This window comes from Lacerta agilis, chromosome 15 (genome assembly GCF_009819535.1).
Source record: "Lacerta agilis isolate rLacAgi1 chromosome 15, rLacAgi1.pri, whole genome shotgun sequence".
Taxonomy (NCBI): Eukaryota; Metazoa; Chordata; class Lepidosauria; order Squamata; family Lacertidae; genus Lacerta; species Lacerta agilis.
In genome coordinates, this window is record NC_046326.1 from 36,547,021 (window position 1) to 36,572,797 (window position 25,777).

At 45.5% G+C, this 25,777-nt stretch overlaps 1 long non-coding RNA gene across 1 annotated transcript in view; it reads right to left on the minus strand.

The window, feature by feature from the left end:
* LOC117059662 overlaps positions 1-25,777 on the minus strand; it is a 77,915-nt gene that overhangs the window by 13,625 nt on the left and 38,513 nt on the right. Inside the window, exon 2 of the long non-coding RNA XR_004427937.1 lies at positions 14,734-14,850. This is a non-coding gene — a long non-coding RNA (uncharacterized LOC117059662). The remainder of the gene's footprint in view (positions 1-14,733; positions 14,851-25,777) is intronic.

The following is a 25,777-nucleotide window of genomic DNA, read 5'->3' on the forward strand; positions in this document are numbered from 1 at the left end:
GCTTGTGACATAACAAGGAGGAGGGCAACATGGATATTTATGTGCATGTATTTGATGTGGTAACAAGCTGGACCACAGAACAGTACAAGCATCTATCAGAATAGTGAATGCACATGTGCTTTCAAAAAGTAACACTGGGAAGCAGCACAAATTATCACCAAAACTAACTTGTCTAAACTGAAATGGGAATCTTGGTTCACTTTCTTATTTGCTTTGGTTGCAAGCGAACCCAAAGGCACGGGCATTCCTTTAATTTGCGCAACCTAGCTGTCCTGGCCTTTCCTGCCCTGAGATGCCTGGGGGGAAATTGCAAATGTGAGTGGAGGGAGGGGGAGATTCCCCACCGCACTCCCCCAGGTTGATCAGACAGACAGGCTAGTTATCCAGCTGCCCTCTGCTAGTGAGAGATCCGGCGCTTCCTGCCAGCCCACGCACCGCGGGCTAATTGACATGACATATTGACTGGCACTCTTCCGGGGAAGCGGGCAGGAAGGACTGCGCATACCATTCCAGCTCGGCAATAATTACTGATTAAAAACTAGTTAAAAGGCAATGAAGACTGAAACGTACATTAAACCAAACGACCCTCATCTATAGCAAAGCCACAGATAGATTGGCGCGATTATGAAATCATCGCTTAAAATGTCTACAAACATTAATGGCTGTTTGAATTTCCCAGAGATTTATGGGGAGAGAGTGGCTAATTTCACCTGGGCTGCTGCTTTCCCTTCCTGTGCTGCTGCCACAGCCCTTGATGCAAAACCCACAGACAGTTGCCTTTGTTTGTATGCATGCCTTGAATCCCTGGGCCTGCAAAATACACCGTCTTCTATTTTTAAGCCTGCATAATTAAATCCTTTGCTTCATTGTTTTGTAAATGGAAAATGACACCAGTAGCAAAATTAATAACTTTAGAGATGTACCAGGAAGCCAGTGTGTTCTCTGTGTTTCTTGCCGCAAGTGAAATGTTCATTAATGCTAAGGGTATAATAAGCTGCTTCTCCCCTCTGAGTCCCTCACCTCCTCCTTCTTTCCCCATCATTTAGGAAGTTTTAGTGTTTGTGTGTATAGTATCTGGCTAATTTGGGGTCATTATCTCAGCAGTCACTTTGGGGCACCTCGGTGCCTTGATTTGAGACAAGCATTCAATCTTTTCTCTTCCTCCAATTTAAAACACAGCGGTGAACAAAACCTAAAGAGCCCTCCTGTACCAGTGTGTGCAATCAAATTTAGTCGAAATAAACATTCAGATGACTTGGCCAGACCGGCTGGAACAAAGGCTCATCTGCTTCCACGTAGCTCGCACTCGGCACCAGTGGGGATCAGCCCCACCCCAGGAATAACAACTCTTCATCAAACCAGATCAAGGTAATCAAGGTAACTAGAAAGCTGTGAGGCTTGGTAGTTCAGAGGTCAAACTACAAGCAGGCAACTCAAATCAAGCGGACTGGTGGGCCCCTTTCCTAGCCAATCTTTTCACTCACATGGACAATACCGGTCGCATCCCAAGGGACTGGGGCACAGCCATAGTCATTCCATTCTATAAAGAAGGCAACAGAGGGGATTCATCGAACTACAGGCCTATCAGCTTATTAAGTGTAATTAGCAAACTTTACACAAAGCACCTGCTGGAAAAATTCACAGAGTGGCTAGAGGATAAAGACATTCTGGCAGCAGAACAAGCGGGATTTAGACCCGGCAGGTCCACATTACATCACTGCCTAACGCTACAACAGCTTATAGAAAAATATAACTCAGGAGGCAGGCCTCACTATATGCAGCCTTTGTTGATCTAAAAGCAGCCTTTGACTCAGTCCCCAGAACCAGACTCTGGGACAAGCTTTGGGCCACTACCATCGATAGAAGGCTACTATACTTAATTCAGGTAGTACATTCAAACACGGCCCTCAGAGTCAGGTGCAGCCAGCTAGGGCACTTAACAGATCCCATCGAAACATTTAAGGGTGTTAGGCAAGGATGCCTTTTGGCCCCTTTATTATTTAATTTTTATTTAAACAACCTGGTAACCACTCACCATAACCTCGACTTCCATCCTCTGAAGTTAGCAAACCGGCACATCACGGCTCTGCTTTACTCAGACGATGCGGTAATACTATACAGAACCTTTACTGGGCTTAGAAGAGCACTAAAAAATTTTGCTGCCTGTTGTGAGACGGAATGCCACAAAATAAATTACCAGAAGACCAAAATTCTTGCTTTTGGGAAAAAACCAAAGCTCAGAAACTGGAAACTTCAAGGCCAAAATTTAGAACAAGTCTCGAATTATAAATATTTAGGAATGGTGGTCCAGGCATCAGGATCCAACAAAATTCATACTAACTCAAATGGGTGTGCCGGAGAAAGATCTGCAAATGCTATTCTTAAATTTTTTAGAACTCAAGGGGGTTTCTATGTCCCTGCGGCACTAAAATTATACTAAGTCAAAACGCTGGCACAGCTCCTTTATGGATCCTTTCTGGGCCCGCCTCCCTCCTCATTCATTCCCCTTGAAAGAGTGCGATCCAAACTCCTCAGAGCTCTTCTGCAAGTTCCCAGATGCGTCTCAAATGCATGGGTCAGACTAGAAACAGGGGTGATGAAAGTCGAAGCTCATATTAGTCTAACATCAATATGTAAGTGGCTAACTTTGAAACTGCTCCCCCAAGGAATAGCCCCATTGATTCTGAGCGACCAGTTTCAGTCTGGCTGGCAAACAGCAGTCCTAAACACTCTCCAGAAACTGGGCCTTGCTCCCCAAACCCTCATAACTATGGGCCTGGGCCAAGCTAGATCCGTGGTTAGGCAAAGAATCATGGACATAGAGAGACAACAGGACTGTACAAGGGTTCCTGATTATAAAATCATAGAAAACGGGGGATATGTAGCTGCTCCAGCAACATATATTTATTTCCTTACATCCAGAAATGCACGAAGGGCTTTCACTCTTGCTAGAAGCTCAGCCTTGCCCTCACCAGTTCCGGAAGGCTCCTATGGAAGAGTCCCGTACGCACAGAGACTTTGCACCTGCCCATTAGGGGAAATAGGAGGCCCCGAACATATATTTTTTAGATGTCCTTTTTATGCTGAGATTCGTAGAGAAACCATCAACCCTTTGCTGAAGAGGCTTGCCAATCTTACACACAAGTCTAAACTAAATTTTCTCCTCTTAGGCATAGATCACAAGACGACCTGGCTGGTAGCCAGATTCTGTGCCCAGATTTGTAGGCACAGATCATCCTCTAGAATAAAATAGCTTACTAGGGAAAACCTGAAGTCCCTTTTTGGGGCACCTTAGGATCAATTTTTATGGTAGCCCAAATCTCAGTTGTACAGACGTATGTATATATTCCAATTTTAACTCATGAGCTATTGCTGCAATCTATTCTAATTGTATATTTTATCTTTATGAATGCTTTCACTATTGTGTTATGTGAGCTGGTCTTTGAGCATAATAAATTATTATTATAAGCAACTCAAATCTCAACTCTATGCTTTTTAAATAGTGGTTTGAGAGAGATTTCACCCCTATGGCACACCCATCTTTCTTCTGTCCCTATAGCCTAACTCAGACAGAAATCATCCAGAAACTGAATATGTGGATGGCGTTCTGGGTTCACCTCAAGGACCACCTCTCCACATATGAACCAACCCAGACCCTGCAATCATCATCCATGAGATGTCCAGAGGGTAACAACATGAGCCTTTTCTGTGGTGGCTCCATTTGTGGAAATCCGCTTCACTTCCTCGTGGGGAGGAGTTGCAGTGGACCGCGGAGCCGCTCTCCCCACTTCCTGTTGGGCGGGGGACTTTGTCCCTCGCCGCTCAGAGGAGTCCCGCTGGAGAGACGCATTTGGCCTGGTAGTAGTTCCTCAGCTGCAGCAGATTATACCCAAAAAACGCTTGAATTGTTCAGTGGCACAGAAGGTGCACATGCTCTGTGGCCGGGTGATTCTGCATCCCACTATACTTTACAGCAAGATGGCATTGTTTTGAGATGATGGCTTACAACTTTCTGAATGAGGAAAATGACTTCTGGCTGGCCGATATAGCGGAGGGATTGAAGTATTGGTTGCAGCTGTGAGGGTATGTGGCGGCGAGCCCCTTTTGGGACTCTTGTGGTGGTTAGGCATTGAGTGACCTAATGATAGGGGAGGGGAGGCCTGGCCATCACCTGCCCCTCCAAGCTAAAGGAATCTGGGGTTTGGGATCTTGTCCGAAGCCCGGGGCGGGGCTAGGGCAATGCAACGACCCCATTGGAACCCAGGGGGAACTCGAGTTGGTCTGAATTGACGGGGCTCCCCCTATCAGTGGTTTACCCTTACTGAACTTCCTGCTCTGCGGGCAGGAGTCAGATATTGTCAGGTCCGCCTAAGCCAATACCGCTCACATGCTGTAACCAATAAAGTTGTGGCCAAATTTTGCCCAATAATATTAACCTTATATTCTGTGTCCTGGTGTTTTATTTCATTCCCGGGAGGGCGGCTTTGGGGTCTCGACACGCAACACTCTCTCCAAAACAGCTCACCTGACACCTACATTACCGATTTTTAGGCACCAGATGAAAAGGTTTCTCTATAACCAGATCTTTGGATGATTAAACCTTTTATGGCCTTTTAACTCTACAGAGGAAGGTTATTGGCTGGTCTGTTTTTATGTATTTTGTGTTCTCATTTTTGTATTTTTATGTTATGAACTGCCCTGTGGTCTTCAGATGAAGGGCAGTATGCATATTTAATAAATATATAAATAAAGGAATATGTTTAAGATGCAGATTGTGCATTTATATTTAATAATCAATTATTAATAAAAGAAAAAGGCATATACCAGCTTCCTCGTGAAATTCTGAGCAGGCAGGTCTGTAGAAGGCAAACTGGCAACATCTGATCAGCATATAGAAATTGCAACCCAGATATCGTTTTTCCATAGATGGTAATCTTTATTAAGCAACTCACTGCCCTCTTTACAATCAGTGAGGAAAGGTATCATTCAATAGCTGATTTGACAGACAGGCCTGGTTTGCATGCAGCGCCAAACTACAGTTTGATGCAGGTGTAGGGAACCTTTGGTGCTGAATGATGGTGCTGAATTACAACTCCCATCATCCCTGGCCATGAGCCACACATCCAGAGGCCGGTGGGGATTGTGGTTTTAGAACAAAGATTCACCATAACTGTATTAAAGGATCATGGTCAGACCTGCAGAGACTTTGGTCCTTCGGATTTTGCCCATCTGAAACCCCCATCAGCCCAGCCGGAACAGCCAGTGGCCAGGGATGATGTACAGTAAGTCATCATCGGGAGGACTGAAAGTTCCCCATTCCTGGCTTTTTGTTACGTGCACGAGCATCTAGTGAGACAAAGAGGAAAGGATCAGAAGTGTTTGTTTCCATTTTTGATCAAGGTGTCTCCCCTGCCAGGTAAGTTTCCATTTTTAACCACCCATGGTTATCTGCTCTGACCAAACTGAGGACTGTAGTTATTTTACTACAGATCAGAGCACAGAAATGGGGCTAGCAGTACATTTTGGGGGCAGGGGGAGCCAGGATCATTAACCACCATTTGAAGTTTGCTTCCTTGCCAAAACCAAAAGTAGGGAACATGTGGCCCTCCAGATGTTAGACTCCAACTTTCATCGGCTCCAGCCAGCATAGCCAGTGTTCAAGGATGATGGGGTATGTACTCCAGCGACATCTTAACTGCCCTGGGTCCCCATGCCTGCCCAAAACCTTAGTTAACACAAATCATATTTTGACCAGGTTCAAACATAACAGGTAACCATGGTTATGTGATAATGAACCTCCCTGCAGGCTGTTCATTACAGGAGGAGGAGAGAGGCGTGCTCCTCTAGAGCCAAATTATGATTTAGTATTACACTAATTGCTTTGAGCAATCTATGGGGCTTAGTCACAATAAACTTAAATCCCATTTATTTCAGTGGGACTATTCCAAATATGACAAAGTCTGGATCCGACCCAAACTGTCTGTAGCAAACAAGTTGGATGGATAATCAAACACTTCTCAACCAACTTTATTCTCAGCTTGGAATCAGGAGCGGGGGTGAGCGTTCATCTCTCCCTCTCAAACTATTATGTGGGTGTCACATTAGCAATGTCATCATCTTACCCTGATTAATTGCTGGCCAGTTTCTTTACTGCACAAGGGGAAAACATACATTAGAAATAGATACCACCTTAATATACATGCATTCTGCAGCTGTCACATTGGGAGAAACGAACTTGAAATATTTCATTTGACGTCAAACTGGAAAATTCTGCTTGAAAATTCCTGTAGCACCTAAACTGAAATGTCACAATATTCAGTCTCATCCACACTCTGTTTCCCCTAAAATATCCTGGGAACTGCAGTTCCACCCACTGCGCTATAATTCCCAGTGCCCTTAACCAACTAGTTACTTTGATTCATTGGGTGCTTTAAATGAATGGAATGGGACAACCAGAATTTTAATGTATTTACTACTAAATTATACTGTATAGCAGAAGTAGGAAGGGGAGGCATCCTGGAAATTCTGCAATGGTTATAAATGCAGGCAGTTTGTCAAGTTTCTGAATTAAGACATAATCATGGTGGCTTATAATTGCTAATAAAAAAACCCTAAAAGAAATTAGTGGATCCCTATAGGACAAAAATAATGCTCTGCTCAAACAGTTATTCCCTTGTATGTTCTTTCCCCCTGCAGAACATGCCATCATGATTGATTGATTTGAGCTCTGAGAATATCTATTTCCCATTACTTCAACTCACACACAATCTTGCTCTGAATAGGAGGGGAAAGAGAGCCCCCCCCCCATTGCACCCCTCCTCTTGTAACAGGCCTGCCTGGTGCTGATATATTGGGAAGGAGGAAACCAGGAGAATAGGGACTTGCTCTAATGATAAAACTATAGCAATTTGGCTCTTCAGAAGATAATCCCCTGTTCACACTTAACTCAAGGTTGCCACAGTGAGAGAGAAAACATGACCCGGTTTAGAGGCTCTCGTCCCCCGCCCTTCGTCGTCTTCTTCTTGAGAACTACTGTATTTGATAACCAACCCAACAAGGACACTACAGCAGGCAGCTCCCCTGCTGGAAAAAGGAGAGAGAAGTGTGCCTTTCTCTTACACTGTAATTTACGGACAAAGAGAAAAGAAAGGGATTGTACTGTACAGTTTGTCAAATTGGCTCAAATGAGACCATTTTTGTTTTCTCCCTCTCTCTTAAAAGTTAATGCGTCGGCGCCTGTTTTGACAGAGGCTGAACTCGCCGCTGGCTTCCATTTGGCTCCTCGCTCAGAGCTAATTAGGACGTCTAGGTTGGCCTGCGCTAAGTGCTCACACAGCTTTGGAGGTACTTAACCTGGCTTAGGGATTCAATCAGGGGTGACCCCTGGGGCTGGCGACGCGTCCCATCTCCCTGGCAGCAGCCTTCCGCTGGCTGCTCAAAGAGACACAATCCTCCCAAAACCGCTGCCTTGCCGACACTGATATGCCTCACAGCCACACTGCTGCTGCCGCTGTCTTTGCGGCACAAAGGTTTCAAAGGCCTGCTAACAAGGCCTGGCAAAACAATCTGGGTGATTTGGCGGGCACCCAGTGGACACACTACGTCTGCGCAGCTTTTTAGGCACGAATAAGTCTTATTTTTTTCCTGCCCAAATATCAATTTCTTTGCCTCGGCAAACTGTTTTGTTTTCAAGGTTGACTAAAGACTCCTGGGAGGATGTTCTAGGGATCATAAGGCTGGCTGGATCTCCCTCTCGTAGAAACAAAGGAAGTTGCTGGTTCAGCTGGCTCAGTATTGTCCACAGTGACTGGCAGAGGCTCTCCGGGGTTTCAGGTACTTCCAGCTGTACCTAGAGATGTAGGGGATTGGAACTGGAACCTCCTGCAGAGGGCCGTCTTAAGAGTATCTTGCGCCGTGGCGCGAAGATCCCTCCGGCGCCCCTTGTTTCCCACCCGCCAAATAAAAAACCCCTCACTTAGGATTGCAGCTTAAAGAGACTACGGTAAATTCTGATATTACCTCTTTTTTCCCCTTCACTGGGAAAAAAATACACCCATAGCTGGTGTGAGTGGGTGTTACTACAGAGCAATTTCTCTTCTCAAAAGCTGTTGAGATTCTTGTGCCTCCTTTGCAATGAGTTTGCAAAGATGTAAGATGATGTAAGAGCTACAAGGGTGAGCAGTCAGCACTGACAGGAACACACCTCACCAATACACACTTTTATTGCAGAGGAGAAGCGGGAAGGATTTCAGAGAAGGAGAAAGAAGATTTCACCTCTTTAGCCTTTCAAAACAGAGATCAGAAGAAAACTAGCAAACTTCAATATGTAAAGCAAAGGCCAAGGCCTTTCACAATCACTGCTTCTGTGCACTTGCAGAGAAAAAATGGCAACTTCAAAGAAAATCAATAAAAATACATAGCTACCAGTAACGGAGGTTCTTCTGCCCCCCCCCCCCCAACAAAGGGCCTGCCCCCCCCCCCACAAAATCCTAGCTACGCCCATGTTGGGTCTCCAGCTGTTTTGGACTACAACTCCCATCATCCCTAGCTAGCAGGACCAGTGGTCAAGGATGATAGGAACCGTAGTCCAAAAACAGCTGGAGACCCAGGTTTGGGAAACACTAGTCTAATCTTTTATTTTCATAGAATAAGACCACAAGGGCCATCCAGTCCAATCCCCTGCCAAGCAGGAAACACCATCAAAGCATTCCTGACAGATGGCTGTCAAGCCTCTGCTTAAAGACCTCCATCTAAGCTAGTGGAAATTAGGAAGCTGCCTTATACCAAGCCAGGCCATTGGTTTGACTAGCTCCATGCCACCTACCCTGGTTGCGAGCGCTCTCCAGGGTTTCAGACAAGGGTCTTCTCCCAGACCTCCCTGGGGATGCTAAGGGTTGAAACCTGGGGCCTTCTGCACACAAAGCAAATGCTCTCCCACTGAGCCAAGCCCCTTCCCATCCTTGCACTGCCTTCCAGCTCCATTTGAATGACAACGTCCTTTGCTGATGGCTGCAGGACAGCCAGGACCCACACACGGCTTACACAGGAAAATATATTACTGCTGAGGTTTATAACATACCACAGCCACGGCTGGAGAGATTTATGCACTGCCTCTATTGAGTCTGTAATCGTCGAAAGGTGATGTCAAAATAACGACGAGACCCTGATTTATGCTGACAAAAGAGCCAGTAAAATATCAGCGTGGCAGACAGAATGGGTGTTCGGGGCTGAGGCTAACCAAAACAGACTGGATCCTATCGGTTTTCCTGGTGTATTAGTAACTAGAGTAACATGCAATCACAATCAGCTACGCCACTGTGTGTGAAAACACTGTCTGGCAGAATCACCACCTTCGCCTATGTGATGCAAATTATTCTCATTAATTGACAGATATAGATCGTCATAACCACCCTGGCCCAGCGGCCACCTGGACCCCTCCTCTCAAACGTAATCAACAGCCGAGCAACAGCACTAGGCAAAAAAATAAATAAATAGTGGTGATGAGGGGGACAGAGGGGTCAAAGTACATTTCACCATGTGTGTCTTTGTCCCACATGAGAATTCTGAAAACTAAACCACAGTATATTTTACTTTTACACTCCTGCTGAAGCACACCCTATTGATTTTGATGGAGTTAACTTTTCAAGGAAGCACACCTAGGTTTGCTGCCTTATTATTTCTGTCTGGCTTATAATTTGTTTATCATTCACATATTATAAAAGTGCCTTTCTTTCAAGTAACCTCAGGGGTCCAACCAAAGAATCAGGGGCCCAAATATTTTCAGGGGGGCAGTTTCCCCACCCTCCCAAACACAGTCCAATGAAAAGTTAAGCACTCTGATATCCCAATGATTACAATGGGAGAGGTTTCAGTCTCTGCTTAACTTTTGCCATTGTTAGCAACAGGATTTTTTTAAAGCACATGTTCTGACTGGATTGTACGTGAAGAAATTCAACCATTCCCCTGAAAAATAATCAATCCCTCTTTGCACAGTCCCCGACAACTTTCAGTTTATAAGTATATAAACTCCATCAAGATCTCCACCAAGGCCAATCTCCATCCACAAATCTTTCCCAAATCTAGCAACTGTTAAACAAGCAGCCATAAGCAGTTGTCTGATGAATTCCTTACATTGTACAGCCAACTACCCTTTCGTGCGAGGGATCTGTTGTGGCCCCCGTGTGCGTCGTTGGAGCACGTATAAGCATGCCCCACCCCATTCTGCCCTTTTTGTGGTGTGTTGAGTGACGTTTTGGGGCCATTTTGAGGTTGCAGCACATGTTCCAGCACAGGGTCTAGACCGAGGGTCTGCAACCCGCGGCTCCGGAGCCGCATGCGGCTCTTTTGCACCTTTGCTGCGGCTCTGGGCAGGGCTGGTGCATTTAGCGCCGAAATGTAGGGGACGCTGCGCCGCGCTGCTGGCCCGCCTGCGCCCACCCACTTCTCTACCTTGCCGGCGGCTGTGCTGCTCATGCGTGCCTCGTTTCGTGCCAGCACAGGCACAGCAGCAGACCACAGCAGCTTCCCTCCTTGGCGCCTGTCCCGGCGCTTGTGTTTGGCTGCTGCTGGTGGAGCTGCTGGCTGCTGTGATTCGATGAGGCACGACGACTCGACGAGGTAAGGAGGCAGCTGCGGGCTGGGCCAGGGGCGGCGGACGGCGGGCGAGGGGGAAGCCCTCTTTTAAAAAAGTGGAAGGGCCCGGCTCCAGGACACGTGGCAGTCTGGGAAGGAAAAGGAAGCCCGGCTGTTCAGCTAAGGGCGGCCCAATGGGATGAGATGGGCACGGGAAAAAGCTCAGGGGGCGACCGGTCCCGGGCTCTGTTTCGGGGGCGCGCAGGAGACTTCCCTTAAGCAGCGTGGCGAAAGGAGCCCGAGAATGGGCGTACCGACAGGGGGGCAGGAGGGGGCAGCTGCCCCCCTAGAAGCCCCCTGCCCCCCTAGAAGCGGGAGTCCCATGGACTGAAAGAACGGTTTTATCCATTCTGAAGGAATGTTTTCCCGCGCCTGTAGGGGGGACGTGATCAGCCCCCTGCTTCAGCCCCTCTCAGCTGCCTCGCCCAGCCCCTCTGCTGGCCAATAGTGATTGGGGCAGTGTGCATGCTGTGTGCTTTTGCATAAGTTTGCTAAACTTTTAGGGTTGCATTGTGCTGTTCATGGGGCGGAAGTATTCTGGGGGGGTTGGATTTCCCCTTCTAGATTTGCCCCTGCAGTGTCAGGCGTTCGGACGGTTCCTTTAATACAGTGCTTGTTGTTTGGCTGGGGGGGGGGAAAGCGTTTCGTGATATTTTGCCATTTTGCCTTCATTACCTGCTCTTCATTACCTGTCTAAATTGTGCTATGAGCTTCTGGGTGTTTATATTTTTGTGGGCCGCAATGGTTTTGCGGCTCCCAGGTTTTTTTCTCTTCGGAAACGGGTCCAAGTGGCTCTTTTTGTCTTAAAGGTTGCAGACCCCTGGTCTAGACCAACCCAAATCTTCTATTTCCATACCAAAGTCATCTTCCCATAACACTTTAAAAACTTGATAAATCACCAAAATCCTTGTCTAGCAAAAAAGAGTGGAGACTAAACCCTTCAATGCTGAATGAGCAGATTCAATTAGCTTTCCAAAAAAAGGTACGTTGCCCTCAAGCCTGCTCTTATATGTCTTTTTTATTTTTGCTAGAAATATAGTACTCACTTGTCTCCACTGAAACCAGTTTAAAGGTAAGTTTCCTATTATTACTTTCATTTACCAACCACATGTAAACATTCAGCATTTAAAGGGGAATGGGGGCTGCTAACTATGTTGATCCCACACTCATACCGTATTTACTCAAATCTAATGCTCACCTTTTTTGGCCGAATTACATTGCGAAAATTAAGGTGTGCATTAGATTTGATGGCACATTCACAATCACCAGCAAATACTTTTTTTGCTTCTAAGGTTCTGAAAACTGAGGTGTACATTAGATTCGATGGCGCATTAGACTCAAGTAAATATGGTTACGGTACATATCCCTAGCGGAATGAAGCTAGTCCAAAGAGCAAAATATTACAGCAGTGTTTATATCAGGGCAGGGGTGGAAAACCTTTTTGAACCCAAGGATCATATTCAGGGCCGTCTTGTCATAGGACCTGGGCACCCCTGCGAGCCCGCCAGCATACCAGGCGCCCCCACCCCAACTCGCCTCACCCCTACGGGCGGGTGGGTGCTCACGCACCGGCGGGCGGGCTGCAAGCCGGCCGCCCTCCAGAGCCCCAGCTGGAGCGCTGGGAAGGGCGCACAAAGCCCCGCGCCGCTCCAGCGCCACGCCCCTCATCCCCCGCTCGCCCCCCCTCCCGAGGGGCGGCCAGCGCGGGAGGGAGGCGGGCGGAGAGGCGGTACGCCGGGGGCACCAAGGGATCGTTGCGCCACGGCAGCCGATCCCTTTAAGACGGGCCTGATCATATTACCTTCTGGGAAACCTTTCAAAGGCCACATGCTGGTGATAGGTGGAGGCAGAGAAAAAAAGTGGAAGGGGCAAGAAACATAAATGTTACCTTTGCACCACAGCCTAGTTTCTACATGCACTTATCAGAATCAAGGACTCATTCCAGCCAGGCAAAAACACTTTGGGTTTGAAGCAGGGTCACTGAGATATGTGGCCTGAGGAAAGTGCTGAGGGCCAGAGAGAGGCCTGGGGGGGTCAGATTCAGCTCCCCATCCTTGCCTTAGAGTCAGATGAGCCTCCACAGGGAAGGAGTTTCAAAACCAGGACCCAACACATTAGAAGCCCATCAGCCTGCCACAGACTGACCCTCTTATATTTTCATAGAGGAAGGCAGGGATGCTTTGTTGAATGAGTGAGTTTTGGCTAGGGATAAAAGTCTGGGAGCTCAACTGGCACAGGCTGGGATGGTGGGTCAACACAATGCCAGGCCAACACAATCCATACCCAAATGAGCTTCGAATATGGCAGTAACTAAAAATGCTGAATGATCAAAAGTAGATGGTTCCAGATGACAAAATCACTGAAGTGAGCTTCACTACAGACCACATGGCATGTAAAATAAAATATGTTTGGCTCATACCATTTTGAGGGCATTGGCCCCACTTCAAAGGACTAGCCAGTAGGTTCATGGCAGAGCTCTGAAGCAGAAATAACAAAGAAAATGGTGCACCTGCACATACACAGAGGGCTTTCCCTCTGCGGTCTTCCCACAGAATTCAAGAAAGGCTTACAGAAGTGATCATATATCTCCCACACAGATTAAAAAGCCCAGCGCCTCCTCTTTTGTTTTTTAGGAATTAAGCACTGACGCCCCACACCTCTACTAGCCAGCAAGCTAGAACCAGAGGACACATCGAGAGAACATTCAATAATTCTATACGGTTTTCTTTACTTCTGGCCTATTTCCAATCCTTTCCCATCAAATCTTCAACACGTGGGGCTACCTTTGAAGGTGACTCGGAAACTACAACTAAGCCAGAATGCAGCAGCTAGATTGGTGACTGGGAGTGGCCACCGGGATCATATAACACCAGTCCTAAAGGATCTTCACTGGCTCCCAGTACGTTTCCGATTCAGTGTGTTGGTGCTGACCTTTAAAGCCCTAAACGGCCTCGGCCCTGTATACCTGAAGGTGCGTCTCCATTCCCATTGTTCAGCCAGGACACTGAGGTCCAGCTCCGAGCGCCTTCTGGTGGTTCCTCACTGCAAGAAGCGAAGTGATAGGGAACCAGGCAGAGAGCCTTCTAGGTAGCGGCACTCTCCCTTCAGATGCCAAGGAAATAAACAACTATCTGACTTTTAGAAGACATCTGAAGGCAGCCGTATATCAGGAAATTTTTAATGTTTGACATTTTATTGTTTCAATATATGCTGTAAGCCGCCCAGAGTGGGCAGGGTATAATAATAATAATAATAATAATAATAATAATAATAATAATAATAATACAGTGGTACCTTGGGTTACAAACACCACGGATTACAAACACTTCGGGTTCCAGACTCCGCTAACCTGGAAGTAGTACCTCGGGTTAAGAACTTTGCCCCAGGATGAGAACAGAAATCGTGCGGTGGCAGCAGCGTGGCGGCAGCGGGAGGCCCCATTAGCTAAAGTGGAACCTCAGGTTAAGAACGGTTTCAGGTTAAGAACGGACCTCCGGAACAAATTAAGTTCGTAACCAGAGGCACCACTGTATTATTGTTAACATTGTCTCTATAAGGACTAGAAACTTGGTTTTCAAAAACGAGGCGTTTGGGTTTGTTTGCTTTTTAACCCGTGCTCACAGGCTTTTTACAAAGTGCTTTGGGAGTTGCAATTCTTTAGTTTGTATTCTTTAAGGCACCCATGAGAGCAAGGATATTTCCCAGTTAATATCACCAGAGCAGCATTTAGAAAGAGACCTGAAGATGTGTATTATAGCACTTGAATGATCCAACGCCAGATTTCTTTGTCCAAGGAGCAGCTGCTTGAGTTTTTTAAAAAAACAAAACTGTGACAAGCAGCTCCCTCTGTGATGCTGAGAACACCCATTCAGCTGTCAATACGGATCATCAATGACATTGTATAAATGCAACATCGACAGAATGCCCCGTGCCAAGCCTCTATCGATCAAAGTGTGCAGGAGATTAATCTCATTGGCTCTTCAGGGTATCATATGACTTAGTCTATTAGTACAAGTGGGTCAAAGAAAAAGTAAGGTCAGCAATGTAGTGCACAGACAGAGAATGACAAAGCATGACCTTTCATTGTGAGAACCCGCTTACCATGCAGCCACATTTATTTCTCCCGGCCGATGGTTAAAAGCTCATCTTGCATATCCTTCCTTGTCCGCTATGGTTTGTATCAATCAAAATAAAACTCCAATGCAGTCCAAGTTCTTTCTTTAAAAGAAAAAAAAATAAGAAAAAGACAAAAGATATTCTACTTAGCACCTTCAAAACACATCACTTTTAACAATACGCGGACCATTAGCAATCAGCCTGCCATTCTGGTCCGTTTCATAGAAAATCAAGAGGCAAAATAATTGAGTCAATAGGAATACAAAAGGGATTGCTTCTCCAGCCCTGTTCTTCTGTGACAGGGTTGAAAATGTAAAAGCTCAGGGAATCAAAAAGAAGAAAGGGAGAATTGATTTGATTCACTGCTTCAGCAGAGGCAGAAATTTAACACTGGGTTTTTTCTTTTGTTTTTTGCATGCTCTCCTATAAGGTGTTGCTTTTCTTTGCGGGGTGGGGGGAAGGAGGGAGAAGAGGGATACACTAGGGAAAAACACCTTTGATCAGATCGAAGGCTTGAGACAAGAAAGGAGTTGGATATTCCTGCATTTGATCCAAATTCAACATGGAAAGTTGCAGTTTCAGATTCCTAGATTGAATGTTTCATATATTGGATCTTGCTGCACTTGGGGCGGAGCTTAATGGTATCTGGCATGTTAGGGTGCTCCCAGCGGCTAAGAGTGAAGTCTGATTAAACTGAGGAACACGGGAGTTCATATACTAGGGGTGGAAAAATTTGCCTGTACCACATTTTTAAGCAAACTGACCAAATTTATGCTTCCATAACTAGTACATGGTCCTGAACATGATTTCACGCTTCTCTGAACTTTGCAGTACAGTTCTCAACTAAATGACTATCAAAACACATTAAATATACATATTTTAGGGAAACTTTTTAAAGGAAAAAATATGTTTAGAAATGCAGGCACTGTGATAAAGGATGGTATTCAACTAAATTTTACATATTGAAATTAATTGGCCTAACTTAGGACTCAGCTACGCAGCTGCAAATAAAACGTTTTAAATGTGTTGTAAAGTGCAATACACAAATGTGACAGTAGATGGTGACAGTGAACTATGCAAAATTCAATGTATTTTTCAAAACTATTTTTTAAAAAAGCATTTTCACAGCTTTTTTGAAATATGTGTGTAAATTCCACCTTAGCTGTGGTCATTCAGTGGGTGTACTCTGAATAAAACTTAATTGCATACCACCCACAATATACATTTCAATATGTATATTCTAGTAAAATATATATTTAAATACAAATCTTCCGTTCGTTTTTTTTTTAATGCAGATTAATGCAGAAATTGGAACAGGCTTATTAATGAACCATTTGAAAATTTGCAGAGACTGATCTGTCTATCCCTGTTCATAACGGAAACTTCCTCAAGCCAAGCAGGAAAAAACCAAACATCCTTAGTTCTAGTACCTCACCATTGAATGTTAGTCCTTCTGCTAGGTACTCCAGTCTGAATTTTTTGGTCAACCTCCTGAGATCTGGCAATGCTAACCTTTAAAAGAGATTTTAGCACCTGTGCTTTGGAGTCTGCATTCAACAGGAGTGACTGGCAGCGCCTTGAGAGACATATTCCTTCCTGTTTGCAGGGGTTTGTGGTGTGGACAGATTGGCTGGAGACAGACAATAGTTCCCAAAGAAAACTGAATGTCTTTTGGATAAGGCTTTGCTTTACATGGTGGACACTGATAATTCTCTTCAGTACTTATGCCCCAGTTATGGGACAGCCTTCCCAGGTAAGTTCACCTGGTACCATCTTTTGTGCTCTTTTTGGCTCCAGGTAAAGACCGCTCTGGTCACACCTAGGCCTGATGAAGTCTGTGCCTCTCAGTTACTAAATTTGTGTTTTAACTGTGGGGGCACAATGTCTCTGGTTTTTGCTGCATTTTATGTTCTTTTTGTATTTATATGGCTTTCTTACTCATTGCAAGCTGCCTAGAGAATTTAAGAGGTGGAATACAGAGGCTGTAAATAAAATACTGAAAAATTGTTCAGGTCCTAAAGTTTCACCTCCAATCAAACATGTTTGAAAGGTTTTTGAAGCAATACAAAAAGATTCATTTGGCCAATAGCAAAAGTGGGGTGACTATGCAAATAATTATAGTGATGATGATGATGATGATGATGATTACCACTCTCTTCTGCTGAAAGTACCTAAAGCAGAAGGTTGCTACAAATGATATTGCAGATTTCAAAAAGATGTAACGACGTACAACCAAAATTATCAGGGAGCTGGATCAACTTTTCTGGGGGTAGTTGGAGGGTTGAAGGTGACAAGAGAAGGGGGTATGATAACATGTTTATAAAAGTATCCATGGTGTGTGGAGAAAATGGGCGGAGAGAATTTTCTCCTCCCTCTCCCATCACCCTAAAACTGGGGTCATCCAATGAAACTGATGGGCAGGAGATTCAAGACGATCGGGAGGAGTTATTTAACCAAAGTGTTTCTGCATTACAACTCCCATCATCCTTGCCAGATAGGGCTGATGGGAGCTGAGTCCAGAACATATGGGTGGCCACAGGTTTCCCACCCCTGAAATAAGTGTGCAATTCATTTAGGCTGCCTTAAAGGTACAGGTAGCTGCTAGCTTAGGTAGCTTTTAAAGAACAGTAGCAAATTCAAAGAAAGGGGGGGGGAATCAATCAATGGCTGCCAGTCACAATATCTATAAGGAACTTCCATGGCGAGATGTAGTGTACCACTGGTTATCAGCTGCTGGGAGGAACTGCTGCTCCTGCCCTCTCTTTGTGGGCTTCCCTAGAACCATATGGTGGGCCACACTGGAAACAGGATACTGGACAAGATGGGCCATTGGTCTGATCCGATAAACAGGCTTTTCTCACATTCTTATGGGCTATGGAGTGGGACTTCAGTGGGAGGAAGGTGTGACTTATTGTCAGGAATAAGTAACTGCCATGCCTGGGGCCAATTGCAGCACTCCAATCCTCCCTATCTGGTCCTCCCCACAGGCCCACCCCTCCCTCCTTAGATGTTTTTGCCTGGCTGTAATGTGTCCTTGATCTGTGATGGTGCCCCTTGCTGGGACAGGTGGAGGAGGGTGGGTCTGTTTTTGAATCGCTGGAATATATCCTACCATGCAAAGTTATGAGTCACATCCACTGCTTGCCCATTTTTCCTCTAGCCCCGCAGACAACTGGCATGTGGCCTCTGAAAGCTTGCCCATGAGGGAATGGGACACTCAGGCTGAAAGTGCTTCCCGCTCCTTGCCTTAGGTGATGTAAAGGTAACAGTCAGTACCTGAAAATAAGAGGAAATTGTCAGGTTAGTAAGGTCTGTGAGCTCCACGAAGCAATGTCTTTGGGAACCTTGGCCAAGTCACATCGTTCCTGCTTTTTTTGCAGGGGGAGCAGGTTTCTGCATTGCCACTAAATTGCTGAAGGAGATGTGGAAGGCTTCTTTTGCAAACATCCCCTCCTAGATAGGAATGCAACGGCTGTTGAGACCCTTTTAAGAGCATTAAGCTGTACATTCAGCAACACACAATAGAGCCTAAATTAAAGTTGGGGTGGCGGCGATGCCTTAAAAGCTGCCATCACATTCTTAATGAAGTCCGTATGGTCACTGCTGACACAGTGGGGACATTGAAATCCACTGCTGTGGCAGCTGATTTGATGTGTTGACGACCGAGCCACACTGCTATAATAAGAAGTGTTTATTTGAATAATAAGGTCGGGGAGTTAAGTAGTTGGTATTCCAGTCATATGAAGGCGTTTGCACAGTGTCACTAATAATTAAAGCCTATAAAATTGGGGGGGGGAGCCCTTGTCTAAATGCTTTCCCCAAATATACTCCACTATCTTGAAGAAACTCATCAGGGCAGCCAAGTGATCTTCGAGGCTTATTAATCGCTTCAGCTCCACAGCCAGGGCAAATTTATTTGCTTGAATTAGCATGTAATATACTTACAATAAAGCCGCCACAAGTCCCCACTTCAGAGATACAGTTTATTTAATAGGAAATTAGATCCAAGTATATATATATAGCTGCAATACCTGTGTTGCTTACAAGGCCAAGCAATACCTTGCTGGGTTTCATGATACACTCACTGAGTCGGTGTTGCCTGTGGGAGGGGGGAGAGAGACACGTGGGATGCAGGAAGTGCGATTCTACCACATGAGCTTTGGGAGGGGCTTTCTAATGCTGCTGTCAAGGCTGAGCCATAGGCAAGTGTTGTAGGTGGAGTGGTGAGCAAGGAAGGGGAAGAGCCAAGAGGAAGACCCCAAGGGATGCAACGGAACACACCAGCGCAAGGAATAAACACTGTTACTCAAGCCACGTCTTAGGTGGTGGGAGGGATTCAACTGCGCACTGCAAATTCAAGTTTCGGCAATTAAAAGTGGAAGAAAGTGCTCTGCTGCAACAGAAGCACCTAAAAGCAAGCCAACGATGGACTTTTTGCAGTTAGGAAAGTGACTGGGAAATGCTCTAAAAAGGGGCTAACCACTGTTTGACAGGATGAGGTATAACCTCCCTGTAAACCACAGGTAGGCAACCTAAGGCCCCAGGGGCCGGATGCAGCCCAATTGCCTTCTCAATCCAGCCCACGGATGGGAATCAGCATGTTTTTACATGAGTGGAATGTGTGCTTTTATTTAAAATGCATCTCTGGGTTACTTCTGGGGCATAGGAATTCGTTCGTATTTTTCCCCAAAAAATATAGTCCGGCCCCCCCACATGGTCTGAGGGATGGTGGAACAGCCCACGGCTGAAAAAGATTGCTGACCCCTGCTGTAAACCAATCACAATGAAAGCTCAATTAAAAGTGGACATAGTATAGCCTCCGTGAAAGCTTTGCACAAGCAAATCAGGATAAATTTTCAACAAACAGGTTGTCTGGGGGAGCCATTAATCTGCAGCGCTTCCTGTCTAGGACAGCTGAATGGCAGGATTAGTCCACAGCCAGATAATTCTTGACTGCGTGGGGGAATGTTGTGCAAAATTGCCTTACCCTCCCATGGATGTGTCTAAACTGCTTTTAAAGTCATCCAAGGTGGAATCTACACACATGTAAAAAAACGTTCTAAAAATGCTTTTTGTAAAAGCTTTTTTAAAAATACATTGAATTTTCCCATAAGGCTCACTATTGCCATCTAGTGTCACAATTGTATATTGCACTTGTAACACACTTAAAACGTTTTATTTGCAGCTGAGTGACAAGTCAATTGGCAGCCATCGTGGCCTCTTGTGGGAACGAATTCCATAATTTAACTGTGTGCTATGTGAAGAAGTATTTTCTGTTGTCTGTCCTGGACTTTCCAAAATTCAGCCAAGTTCTAGTATTATGACACCGGAAGAAAAAAAAAGTCTCCCTATCCTTTTTCTCCACACTCTGCATCATTTTATACACCTTTACCATACCCTGCTCTCTTACTTGCCTTTCCTCTGAACTAAAAATCTCCCAATGGTCCTTTTGCAATAACATCAGAAAGCTGAGAATGCTGTCAGATGGTGCCTAGTTGGGAGAGAGCTAGCATTGTGTTCTTCACAACATACAAAGCCAAGACAGAAGAACATATTGGCTTGGGGGAGAACCGGGAGCTGTAAAGCCATTGCAAAAACGGGAACAAGTGATTTGCGAGGAAGAGCAATATCCTTGGCATTCAAAATCTGCCAGGGCCAGCAGGGGCCAATAGAAGGGTGAAGCCTGGCAAAAGGATGGGAGACAGTGATGCATAGTCTGCACCTGTGCAAGGGGGACTGATTTGCTTTGGTTCCATATAGTAGGCCATTTCTTGCACATAATACATCCTCTCCCACGTCTTCCCAATCTTCAAACTGCAGGCGGCGGCTGAACAAGGACAGACATCACACAAGACGGCAAAGTTCACCCTGACAGGGAAGAGTTCACTGGCACCACTCTCTCTTCTCAAACTTTATTATTCACAGTCTGAGCAGCAAATAATTCCTCTGTTCTTTTCTCCCGCTACTCAGCCACCCCCCTGATTCTTTTCCTCCTTTGCCAAAGCTGTTCTCTATTATAGGAGGGCACAGGCATGCGAAGTGTCAGAGGTGTTAGACAAGGTATTAAGGAGGTGTCAATGGTAGAATAGCAGGGATTACAGGAAAGTCTAAATAATGTGTAAAATAAAACCAAAAAGGTGATAAAGTCGTTTGATAAGAAAGGCTGGAGAGAGAATAAAAAAAAATGGGAGTGCAATTATTTTTTTCATTTCGATTGTTCAGGCTGAACAGCACTTTTGCGACTTAAGTGGCATTTCTTTCTCCTCCACCACCTCTTTCGGTGCATCATATTCCTCAGTAATCACGTTATGGTTGCCAGCATTTTCGCAGCACACAAAAAAAGCAGGTGGGGCAGGGGAAGAGAGAGAACAGCAAGACTACTTCACACAAATAATCCTCTTCACATATGAGCCAGCCCCATTGTGCTTTGCATCCCCCAACAACATTTCGCACCAGGTCCAGCTTCGCAACCATCGCCAGCATTTTCACAACTTGGAATTAATAGCATGACACCCTTTCCTTTTCAAGGACTAGCAGGGGAGGAAGACGGGGGTCCAGCTATGGGTGGAACTGGCTCCCTTCATAAACTTAAGGCCTTTCCAAGGTGAGGTGTTTGTTTATGTGCAAGAAACGTACAGCTTCTGCTCATACCTCTCAGATCAGCTCCTCCAACTGATCCTGTCCACTTGCTAAGATCATCAACAGAGGCCGTCCTGTCAGTTCCAAACCCACATTTTGTTATAATAACGGAGAGGACCATTTCTGCCACACCCAAATTTCTGAAGTCTCTATCTAAAGAAATATTCATCTTGCCCCCTCCTGGCTGGTCATCCATTGCAGCTTCAAAACTTCCCTATTTTGGAAGGCATTTGATTTTTAGAGGCTGGGTTTTATCATTTGACTACCATAGCGATGTTATTTATTTCTTTATGAATGGCATTTCATATAAATTATATGCAATCCTTCTGTTGGTGCTTTTTTACTTTATAAAATCCGGTTATTATTGCATTTTATATGACATTTCTTATTGCAACATTTTAAAGTTGTTTGACTGCCCGATTTCACTGTATTCTGTTCTTGTTATAGATTGCTATTTGAGTGCATTTGATTATACTTGCAAACTGCATTGAGCTGTATGAGAAAAGGCAGGGGATAATTTTTTGTGTGATAAAGGGGCATCCTGGGGAAGTCTCTTTGAAGTGTAGGATGATATACACACAGTATGTTAATGTGTATATATGCACGAGTGTATTCAGTCATCTTTCCACAAGATAGTGTGAAGACACATTTTTCCGGCACTCAAATGACAATATTTTGTCCCTAAGAAAAACCAATTCTCCCCCAAGCCAAAGCATGCATCAGATCAGGCACACTAGATTTATTCAAGAAGACCCCAGCAAGAGATATCTCTCCAGACTCACTCTGACTTCCTGAGTCCTGTCAGTACACCCAGTAGGCTGTGAGCAGCATCTGAAACCAGATTATACAAATGTCCCGGGCGTGCACTGGACAGTGTCTATGACATCACTAGTAGTGCTGAATCATAAGAAGCGCCCTGTTCAATCAGCCCAATGGCCCATCAACATCCTGTTCTCACAGTGGCCAAACAGACGCCTGTGGGAAGCCTGCAAGCAGGACATGAGCACAACAGCACTCTCCCCTCCTGCAGTTTCCAACATCTGGCATTCAGAGACATACTGCCTCTTACAGCGGAGGTATATAACACGGCCAGCATGATTAGTAGCTGTTGATAGCTTTATCCCAAAATATAACATGGGGAAGGGTTCTAGCGGAACACTTATTACTTGACGTTTTATTCTCACAACAATCCTGCGAGGTGGACTCTGTCTTGTCCTCTGCATCTGAGCCCCATCATCTAATTCATATGGTGCTCCAGTCACCCCACTCAAGGGGGAGCACTCAGTACCTTCTTTTACATTGTACCAGCCCGTGTATGTGGGTCTGCTGCTATCCACAGAGCCTGAGGATGATTTCTCTGCAACCTCTCCCATTCTCCCCTACTGAAGAGCATGTGACTGCAGACCAGATTACTGGTCCTATAAAATTGGCAAGCATCTCATTAGCAGGAATAGGCAGGCTTTTGCTGAAACAACATCTTCCCAAATTCAGGTAGCAAGACTCGCTGGGAACTGTTCAGGTTCCTGATTTATCTTGCCTTGTACCTGCCCTGTGAGCCGCAAGACTTGGCAGGTTAAGGTAAGAGGGGTGACTGGTCCTAGGTCAGTGAGCTACATGACTGAGCAGTGACTTGAACCTGGGTCTTCACAGTTCTGGTCTGGCACTCTCAGCGTTACATCACAATGGCTCTGTTTGCATGTCACAGTAAACCACAGTTAATGGGGAAATGACAAAGAGTCTTGTGGCACCTAAATAAAAGCAAATTATTGCAGCATAAGCTTTTGTAGACCACACTCCATCAAATACACGGTGTGCTATCCTAAGTTCCATGTATATCTATCTACACATTGGTCGCTGTTGCTGATGGGGATTGTAAACACTGGGATCAAAAGAAAGGGAAACGAAGCAAGGTGCAGACAGCAATAATTGCATTATTAAATGTGGAGGCTACAGACACACAGAGAGTTGTTGATAACCAAGTTATACTGACAATTAGCACATATAGTATAAATCTAAAAACCTAGTCCCTATTCAAGTTATATTATTATTATTATTATTATTATTATTATTATTATTTATAACCCGCACATCTGGCTGGGTTTCCCCAGCCGCTCTGGGTGGCTTCCAACAGAACATTAAAATGCAATAATCTATTAAACATTAAAAGCCTCCCTAAACAGGGCTGCCTTCAGATGTCTTCTAAAAGTCTGGTATAGTTTTTCTCATTGACATCTGGTGGGAGGGGGTTCCACAGGGCGGGTGCCAGTACCGAGAAGGCCCTCTGCCTGCTACCCTGTAACTTGGCTTCTCGTAGTGAGGGAACCACCAGAAGGCCCTTGGCACTGGACCTCAGTGTCTGGGCAGAACGATGGGGGTGGAGACGCTCCTTCAGGTATACTGGACCGAGGCCGTTTAGGGCTTTAAAGGTCAGCACCAACACTTTGAATTGTGCTCGGAAACGTACTGGGAGCCAATGTAGATCTTTCAAGACTGGTGTTATGTGGTCTCGGCCGCTCCCAGTCACCAGTCTAGCTGCTGCATTCTGGATTAATTGTAGTTTCCGGGTCACCTTCAAAGGTAGCCCCACAGAGAGCGCATTGCAGTAATCCAAGCGAGAGATAACTAGTTAGAACACAGATGGAACACACAGAGGAGCAACATGCAGGGGAGCAACAAACCATGGTCCCTGGCTCAGCAATATGTCCAAACTAGCACTGTGGTTTGTTTAACTCCAAACACAGAACAAAGTGAAGCCGCAATCTCCAAGAGGAACCTTTATTATATTGTGTGTCTTGTTAATGTTTGTGTTTTGGCTTCTAGAGACCCACATTATTTTTCCTTGTCCTTCAAATGGCTTAAACCAATCTTTCCCAACCTGCTGCCCTCCAGCTGCCTTGTACCCTGGAGGGCACCAGGTTGGGAAAGGCTGTCTTAAGCATTGAATTCAAGTGAAGGTAAAGTAAGTACGGCATTACAGATTTGGGAGGGGTTTTTTCCTTCCCCGGTGTTGGTGGGAGGTATTATTCCAATGAATTCCTAAGGTATAAAACACAAGGGACGAATCAAAACGAGAGGATGTGAAGAGTTGTGTATGTTCCTGGGAGGGAGAAAGAGGAACTATTAATGCTCCTGAGTTATCTAGATGGCTTCAAGAGCCCATCACTGATCCATCTACAATCTTCACATATTCCACAGAGACACTTGACCTTCAATTAAAGGGAAATACTGCTTATTTGCAGCACCTTGCAGATACTGGCGTTGAAAGATTAACAAGTGAACCACAATTATAAAACCAAGCGCTCTGACGCACAAGAGGGCACTGCAATCAGATAAGGAACTTGTTGAAGCCCTGCTTTCCTAGAGTCTCACGGCAGTCAGTCTCTCCACACACATGAATGAAAAAAGGGAAACCTGTGGGCATTCTGTTTCAGCACACGACTCTGCTTGCCCTGAGCATAGCTACATAAACTTGCCACAGGATAAGTAAAGATGTGTTGATCTGAAGCCACTGGGGGAAGACACATTAAAGGCTGTCGTCTCCTAGAGCAGTGGCGCAGAAATCTTTTCCAGCCCGTAGGCAGCTTTCCCTTGAAGAATCTCCCTGGGGCCACCTGCCAGTGGTGAGCAGGGCCTGAGGCAAAGGTGGCCAGAGCCAAGAATATAAATGCTACCACTGTACAGTAGGCTAGTGTCTGCACACTCCTCCCTATCAAAAGGGATGCGGGTGGCACTATTGTCTAAACCACTGAGCCTCTTGGGCTTGGCTGATCAGAGGGTGGGCGGTTCAAATCTGCATGATGGGGTGAGCTCCCATTGCTCTTTCCCAGCTTCTGCCAACCTAGCAGTTTGAAAGCATACCGGTGCAAGTAGAAAAATAGCTGTGGCAGGAAGGTAAATGGCGTTTCTGTGTGCTCTGGTTTCCGTCACAGTGTTCCATTGCGCCAGAAGTGGGTTAGTCATGCTGGCCACAGGACCCAGAAAGCTGTCTGTGGACAAACGCCAGTTCCCTCAGCCTGAAGTGAGATGAGCACCATAACCCCATAGTCGCCTTTGACTGGACTTAACCGTCTGGGGGTCATTTACCTTCTCTGAAGTCTCTCAGCCTCACTCACCTCACAGACTGTTTGTTGTGGGGGAGGAAGGTAAAGGAGATTGTTAGCAGCTTTGAGACGCCTTAAGGGGAATGAAAGGCGGGGTATCAAGTCCAAACTCTTCTTCTTCTTCAGCTAGTATGACCAATTATCAGGAATTATACAGGTAGGAGCTGGAGGGCCAAAGGTTAGCCACCTGTTTTGAAGCCCCATTGGTTTCAGTGGAATTAAGTAAGTACATACCCAACTTTCTCGTTGAGGCCTGTGAGTTTTTAAAGTGCTTAAATTATGGCTGCACT